Source organism: Salarias fasciatus, assembly GCF_902148845.1.
Source record: "Salarias fasciatus chromosome 7 unlocalized genomic scaffold, fSalaFa1.1 super_scaffold_4, whole genome shotgun sequence".
NCBI lineage: Eukaryota > Metazoa > Chordata > Actinopteri > Blenniiformes > Blenniidae > Salarias > Salarias fasciatus.
This window is the reverse complement of record NW_021941229.1, coordinates 18650089-18658582: the sequence shown is the minus strand read 5'-3', so window position 1 is coordinate 18658582 and position 8494 is coordinate 18650089.

Below are 8494 nucleotides of genomic sequence, written 5' to 3'. Positions count from 1 at the left end.
CAAAAATAAGGTAAACAACCCTCAACTAATCTGTGTTATTCCCCCCTCGCATTATTTTTAGATTTTTCTCTTGAGTTGCTTTGGTCTCTCAAAATGTCAAGGGGTGAAGTAACAACCATTGTCATTTCCAGGGCATCAAATACTGACGTTTTATCAAAGCTGCTGTCTCAGAGAGATGCACAAGATGCTCTGCGGTGTCTTACGTACATGCCCAAGGTGCCCTTTTGTGTCAAATCATGTTGGATGCTGGGTTTATGTAAGACGTGGTTCGGTTTGAGAAAAAGAACGTTTTTTTTAATAAGTGTTTTTGTGTACATCAGCATGCTGTATTTATTTTTAACTGACATACAGTATACACTGTACATCACTTAAATTGCAACCTGTCAAGCTTTTGTTATCACTCAAACCTCTTTCCTGAGGGAAATAGTGTAGTTTGACCCATCCAACCATCCTGACCTCCTCTAGATGTCCTCACTGCACCTGACATCCATTACAGACACAGTTTGTGGATCTCTGAAATGCAATCAGCCTTGGTAAAACTGCAGCATTTGCACTTTTCTGGGGATGAGACCTTGCTGGAAATAAAAGAGATTTGTCTGTCTCCCTTTATGAATTGAACAAGAGCTTTTGTTACGCTGATTACTCTTTTCCAGGGGTGTGAATAGCGCTACAAGAGGGCCACTCCTCTGCATGTTTTACACATCTCCCAACACAAACACACCTGATTGAAATGCACAGCTTGACCTCCATCATCACGGGAAGCCTGTGATATTTTTTTTCTTGAGTTCTCAATTATCATACCTTGGTAATTTTATTAAGAACCATGTTACTGGTGACAAATTTCTATGTTGGAAAAACTAAATTTCACATACCTGAAAATATTGTGTATTAAAAGTCTTGGAAGCTTTTAATCACAAACAGAGTCGATAGATTTGAAATGCTGCTGAAGTGTGAGACACTCTGCCCCCTGCAGTACTAACCTGTACTCTGAAGGTTAGCTTTTTTGGGACCTGCACGACCTGATTATTACTTTATTGGCATAAGTGGCAGAAGCACCAATTGATATGTGTTGTTTTGTAGCAGGACTGGTGCTATGGTGGTACCGCGGTCTTAACAGGCTTCTACATTAATAAAAATCTCAATGACAAATTCCTGATGGCAATTAGTCAAGAACAGCGTACGCAGCAGCATAGAGTTCTTTATAAAATGTAAGAATCACATTGTCTTTAATTTGTTAGAGGGAACACACTTGTGACATGCAGAACAGTGACGAGGACGTATAATATTATCGCTGATTAGCTGAAGTCGAATCTATATTATAGCACTTAATGACTCTACAAGTCAAACAATCTTCCAGATTGATATAGTTCAGGCCATTCATGAATCTCAAAAGGGATAATATATAAATAAGATTTTCACTCGATGTGTAGCCACTATAGAGTATTACAATAAATCCGTACATAGTGAAAAGCTTGGGCTTTGGAAAGCATCCTTCTATCCTGCTTGAGTTTTAATCACCAATTTGTCAGTGTGACCTTGAGTTTCACCTTCCAGTATCTCCAGTAAAGCACATCAAAGAAACTTCAAGAGTCACATTTGGCCCTCTAAAAAAGATGAAGAACTAGTGCAACCTCAGGCATTACTCTTAGAAGTATTAATCTCTCGTGGTTAAAGGTACCTGAAAATGTAAAAGGGTTGAATTGAGAGATAAGATGTGAAGGGGACGGAGTCATATCTCTATTAGAAAATCGGATCTCAGAGACTGTTCTCTCTTCCTTCGCCTTCACATTCCAGTAAATATCTGCACCATAGATGAAGATTGATGTTATGTCTCCGTGCATTTTTTTCTTTTCCTTTGCTTTCACGGTGAATCAATACTGAACTGACTTGTATGAGATGCAGAGAATGAAATATTAAAACAGCAAAACATGAAAAATCAATACAGTAAGTTGAATGCATGAAAGCATTGACTTATATCCAACTATTTAAAAAGATATCGCTTTGGTGACTGTCGGGTCAGGACACACACACACACACACACACACACACACACACGCATGCACGTGCTGACAAAGTCTGTGAACTTTCAACATCACAAACTAGAAAATGCCTGTCTCCACTTGGGTTGGAGGTTTATATACTATTTTAAGGTGTCCTTTGAATTTATTTCTGAGTAGATCTAACGTCAGAGCTAAAAAAAAAAAAAAAAAAGAAGAAGAAGAAAAAGCAATTGTACACTTTGTTTTTTGTATCTCCACACTAAAATACCAAAGCCGCACAAACTACAGAGAGTCATAGGTTTAACATTTAGCACGCAGTATGCATCGTTTCCACTTTGTTGTCACTTTGGGAGATAACTCTGCGTGCTCCGGGTCGTGGGCCACCATAATTAAGTGATCCTGATTTAAGGCAGCACATTACATGCTGCTCAGTGGTTAACATTTGGTAGTGCTATCATGTTGTAAGGGGTCAGCCCATCCTCCCCGGGGAGCTGGTGAATGGTGTAGGAGATAATGATTTCCCAAGGGATCACATCAATCCATGTTACATTCAAATGTCACTTCAATTTAATCACTGAACTAAAGCAAGGACTACAATGTGTCTAACAGAGTTCAGAGAATGTGTTTTCCTCTGTGGCAATTCACATTTTTGTTCTTATTTTATTTAAACTGATCTAGTAAAATTTGACGTTTGTCACTGAATTGGAAAACTGTATAATGAGTATCATTTTCACTCGGTACCACTTCTTTTCAGTGATGCAGAAATGTTTATTTATTCAAACACAAACCACACGGTTTGAATTTTAAACTGTATTGTAAATTTGATGTGATTCAGTTCATTTAAAGTAGTGAGTGCTGGTTTCAGAAAGATTGGGTGTTGTGATGAAAGCTGAATTTAAAAAGGCTTCCACATGTTAAGATTTTCATTTCTAAAATAAAACATGGCTGGTTTATGAATGGTTCTTAGCAATAATTCAAATCTAATTGGATCGCCTTTCTCCTCTTTTGAATTACACCACAACTGAAACAGGCTTTTGTGGGATGAGAAGATAAATACAGTGGATGTACCTTCTGTGACATCACCCATAGCGTTTCGATATCTTGTTCTGAAGATTTCAGTGAGTTCAGCAGGACGTCTCCATACTGAACGTTTGAAACCGGATCTAAATGTGACTGGTCCAGCCGGTCACGTGACCGTATCACGTGGACAGAGGAGGTGCTGTGATAAGATGATTTAAGCAAAACTTGAACTCAAAATAAAATCAAGAGATGATTTATGTGAAAGTCATAATCTGGTAAAGCCGACACATTTATAGTTCTAAAACCAGTTCTAAGACTGGGTGCTCATATGTTTATTGGCACTCTGAAAATCAACATTTTTGAATGAGTTCCAATGAGACCCAGGCTCTTTTTGAACCAACATCATTGCACCCCTGCTGGAATTTTCCTGGAATTACAGCTTTTTTGCACTTCCTCATCATCTTCATGTTTTAAGAGCAGAGGTTGGCACTTAGATGAGCAGCAGAGCTGAATTTTGGGGGATGTGTTTGTGAAAGGTTAGTCAAATCTTTTCCTGCCAATGCCAAACAGCTGCCACTACTACTCCGCTGATGACTCCTTTTTTGAGCATCTACAGCCCCCAGGTGCTGAAAATCAGGTGTGTGGTTGTTACTTCTCAATGCAGTGAGATATACAGATGAGATTCTTCAAATTGTGACAGATCTCCACTGTCTGGGACCCCAAACTATATGTAAATTCAATCTTTTCCAACTAAAATAGTCACAAAAAAGGCCTGAAGAGACTGATTAAGACTCTCAATCTCAGAATTACAGATCGTAAACACACAAAAATCAAAAAATTGAATGAAAGACAGTTCGTTTTTAATGAAATTAGTCTGTTTAAAGCAAATTAGGTGACGAAAGAAAATAACACAAAACTTTGAAGGGATATCCAGGACAGTGTTTAAAACCATTGGCTCCAAAGTGCAAAACTATGCATTAATATAAATAAAAAACATGACAGATTTGCAGCAAAGTTTTTGTCACCCTTCCAGTGGTGACCTTCCAACAGCCACATATCACTGTTGTAAAGACATGCAGAAAGCAATAAAACAGATAAAAGAAAAATAGTCGGAGAGAGCAGGATGTTTAGCTAGAGGCAGTATGTTTGTGCTCCCTTCTTTTAAGTATAAATAATTGGGAAGAAGCAACACCAGAACCTTTACCCCACCTGCAATATTTGATAGTACTTAGGAGAAAAATATGTGTGGGACATAGTGTTATGAGGAGAGCATGAAGTTTATTTGGAACAAAGTAACTGAGCTTGATAAACTTTCTCATACAGCTTTTGTTTTTCCTCTGTTGTGCACTATGGATACACAACCCCATATATGCACTTTGAGAAACATCCATCCATCCATCGCTTATCCAGGACCGGGTTGTGGGGGCAGCAGTTTAAGCAGAGAAGCCCAGATTTCCCTGTCCCCAGACACTTCCAACCGGTTCTACCAGGAGGATCCCAAGGCGCTCTCAGGCCAGTCGAGAGACATAGTCTCTCCAGTGTGTCCTAGGTCTTCCCCCGGAGTCTCTTCCCAGTGGGACATGCCTGCTGGGGGAGTAGTGGCTCTACTTCAAGCTCCTCCCTGGTGACTGAGCTCCTTACCCTGTCTCGAATGGAGCGCTCAACCACCCCACAGAGGAAGCTCATTTCGTGGATCTTGTCCTTTCGGTCATGACCCAAAGCTCATGACCATAGGTGAGGGTGGGATCATAGATTGACCAGTAAATCAAGAGATTCGCCTTTCAGCTCAGCTCCCTCTTCACCATGACGGAACGATACAATTACTGCAGACGCTGCACTGATCCGCCTGTCAATCTCATGTTTCATCCTTTCTCCACTCATGAACAAGACCCCAAGATACTTAAACTCCTCCACTTGGGCCAGAGTCTCTCCACCGACCCAGAGAGGGCAGACCACCTTATTCCATTTGAGGACCATGGCCTCAGATCTGGACATGCTGATCCTCATACCTGTTGCTTCACACTCGGCTACAAACCGCCCCGGTGCATGCTGTAGGTCCAGGTTTGATGGAGCCAACAGGAAAACATCGTCTGCAAAAAGCAAAGATGAAATCCTGTGGTCCCCAAACCGGGCCCCCTCTGGCCCCTGGGTGCACCTAGAAATTCTGTCCATAAAGATTCTGAACAGAGCCGGTGACAAAGGGCAGCCCTGCCGGAGTCCAACATGCTCCGGGAACAGTTCCAACTTACTGCCAGCAATGCGGACCAGGTTCCTACTCTGGTCATAAAGAGACAGGACAGCCCTTAACAAGGGATTCCTGGTCTCCATATACCCGAAACCCCCCCCCCAACAAGACACCATGAGGGACGCGGTCCAACGCCTTCTCCATGTCCACAAAACAGATGTGAACTGGCTAGGCGAACTCCCACGGATCCCCGAGCACCCTATGGAGGGTATAGAGCTGGTCCAGTGTTCTGTGACCAGGATGAAAACTGTATTGTTCCAGCTGGATCAAAGGTTCGACTATCGGTCGAATCTTCCTCTCCAGTACCCTGGAGTAGACTTTCCCAGGGAGGCTGAGGAGTATGATCCCCCTATACTTGGAGCCCATGTCGCAGAGATGTTACAGAGAGGTGTCAACCAAGACATTCCCTGTGCATTCAGAGACTTAAGGTACTCAGGGCGAATGTCATCCACCAATGGTGCCTTGCCACTGAAGAGCTTACCAGCCACCTTGGTGACTTCAGCTTGGGTGGTGGATGAGTCCACCTCTGAGACCTCAGTCTCTACTTCCTCCACAGAGGACATAGAGGTAGGACATAGAGGTGGGAGGACATAGAGGTGACGAGATTGAGGAGGTCCTTGTAGGATTCCTTCCATCGTCCTATCATATCCCTAGTTGGTCAGCAGCTTCCCACCTCCACTGTAAACAGTGTTAGTGGAGATCTGCTTTCCCGTCCTGAGGCGCTGGACGTTCTTTCTTTCTTTCTTTGCCAGAATTTATTCGAAGCCGACCGGTAGTCTTTCTCCATGGCCTCCCCGAACTCCTCCCAGACCCGAGTTTTTGCCTCCACAACTGCTCGGACTGCAGTTCGCTTGGCCTGCCGGTACCTGTCAGCTGCTTCTAGAGTCCCACAAGCCAACATAGCTCAAGAGGACTCCTTCTTCAGCTTGATGGCAGCCCTTACTTTTGGTTTCCACCACCGGATTCTGGAGTTGCCGCCATGGCAGGCACCAGAGACCTTACGACCACAGCTCCGGGTAGCTGCTTCTACAATGGAAGTGGAGAACATGGTCCACTCAGACTCAGTGTCCCCAACCTCCCTCGGGATATGAGAGAAACTCTTCCGGAGGTGGGATTTGAAAACCCTGCTGACAGAGGGTTCCACCAGACGCTTCCAGCAGACCCCGCACAACATGTTTGAGTCTGCCAAATCTGTCCGGTTTCCTCCTCCGCCAACTCACCGCCAGGTGGTGATCGGTCGACAACTCTGATCCTTTCTTCACGTGAGTGTCCAAAATACGTGACCAGAGATCAGATGACACAACAACGAAGTCAATCATCGACCTCTGACGTAAGGTCTCCTGGTGCCAAGTGCACTAATGGACACCCCTGTGCTCGAACATGGTGTTTATGGACAAACTGTGGCTAGTATAGAAGTCCAATAACAGAACACCACTCGGGTTCAGATCAGGGAGGCCGTGCATCCCAATCACCCCCCTCCAGGTCTCACTCTTGTTGTCCACATGTGCTTTGAAGTCCCCCACTTGAACAATGGAGTCCCCAGTTGGAGCACGGTCCAGCACCCCTCCCAGGAACTCCAAGAAGGTCGGGTACCCTGCACTGCTGTTCCACCCGTAGGCTAAGACAACTGTGAGGCACCTGTCCCCGACCCAGCGGTGCAGGGATGCCACCCTCTCATTCACTGGAGATAACTCGAACACGTAGCACCTGAGCTGTGGGGCTATAAGCAAACCCATACTAGCCCGCCGCCTGTCACCGTGGCGAACGCCAGAGAAGTGGAGAGTCCAGCCCTTCTTGAGAGATTGGGTTCCAGAGCCCAGGCTGCGTGTGGAAGTGAGCCCGACTATATCTACATGATACCTCTCAACCTCCCTCACAAGCTCAGCCCCCCCAACGAGGTGACATTTCCCTCGTGGGTGGTGGGTCCGCAGGAGGGTGGGCCCACGTCGCCACTTCAGGCTGAGCCCGGCTGGGCCCCCAAGGGCAAAGGCCCAGCCACTAGGTCCGCCAGGCACCAGATCACTCAAACTTCCCCACTACTTTAAGGTAGCAGGTCGGGGGGAGACAATGCTCATTTTTTTATTGCTCATTGAGAAACAATGAGGATTGAAATCATGAGGATGGGCTGTGGCTCGGTAGGTCGCAATTCATTCTCAATTGGGAGCTGCAGTTTTCCTATCTGTTCCTATCATGACGAAGTGTCCTTAATCAAAACATTGAACCCCAAGCTGTTCCCAGTGGATGAATTGAGCACCTTGCATGGCAGCCACCTCCATTGGTGAGTGAATGCATTTGTGGAAAAACTGAATGTGAATAACAGAGTATCGCAGTGTATCACTTGCTATGTAGTTTATTTTTTGTCCTCTCTTTTTCTTTTGCCTTTAACTTCAAACCACAGACTGCTGATCCCATTTGGGACAAAGACTGTCACTGATGAATCAAACGTCAGGCTCAGCTCTGTTTTGTGGTGCAGACACCATTAAACATGAATCATATAGACAATGTTCACACACTACATGCAAATCCAATCCACGAAGCAGAGCAATGGTAGTGAGAACAAATGAGTTCCTATCTGCTGGATCTTCATCCATCCATCCACCCTCTGCACCACTTTAATCAGTGATAAAGATACAAAGCATGAGTCGGGACACAGAGTGGAGAGCACTTGGCACATCATCCAGAGTATTGACCCAGAATCGATACTCCCACACACATACCAGTTAGAAGTTGGCGAGTTAAGGAAAGCTGGGCATTTGATTTAATAAATAATTAATAGACATTTTGACTTTCTACCCAGCCCTATTTCACTCAAGTTGAAATGACCGATAAATTAGTCAGCCTCACTTTGTTTATGCTCTCTCACTCACACACACACACACACACACACACACACACACACACACACACACACACACACACACACACACAAACACACAGTGTTGTGTTGTAAAAGTGCTTTAGAAATAGTGCCAGTGTAGAAGAGAACCCACAATTTTTTCAAAAACACAAATGCACAATAAAGAAAGCAAATACATACAAAAGATGCAAAGAAGTAACTTTCTACTAACTTACAAAAATATCCAACCAAATCAAAGTCTCAGAAATAAATTTAAACAGATTACTAAAGGAAAAAAATGGCTTTGTGTTTACTTTTGCAAAAGGTTTTTGCATACCAGAAAACATACAATCAGACCCGCAAAGCCCTTTTATTTGGGAGAATTTTTGAGAA